Consider the following 342-nt stretch of genomic DNA (forward strand, 5'->3'; position numbering starts at 1 on the left):
TCTTTCCTTAGATTTTTTTTTCTCTGCTGCCTCATATGATATTATATGGCCTCTAAGGACAGCCTTCATGGCCTCCCATAGAGTGGAGTCATCCACATTGCCCGTGTCATTGGTGCTTAAATATAATTCTATTTTACCAGAAAGATAGGTACAAAATTCTTCATCTTTTAACAGTGTATTATTCAACACCAGTTGTAGTCACCTCTCTTATGGTTCAGGTCAAGGCTTAAGGAGACAGGAGCATGATCTGATATTAGTATATTATGGTAAGTGCAGTCAACTACTGACTGTAGCAGCTTAGAATCCATCAAAAAGAAGTCAATCCTTGAGTAGGACTTATGT

This window comes from Morone saxatilis, unplaced genomic scaffold (assembly GCF_004916995.1).
Source record: "Morone saxatilis isolate NCDOM2014 unplaced genomic scaffold, NCSU_SB_2.0 Contig4, whole genome shotgun sequence".
NCBI lineage: Eukaryota > Metazoa > Chordata > Actinopteri > Moronidae > Morone > Morone saxatilis.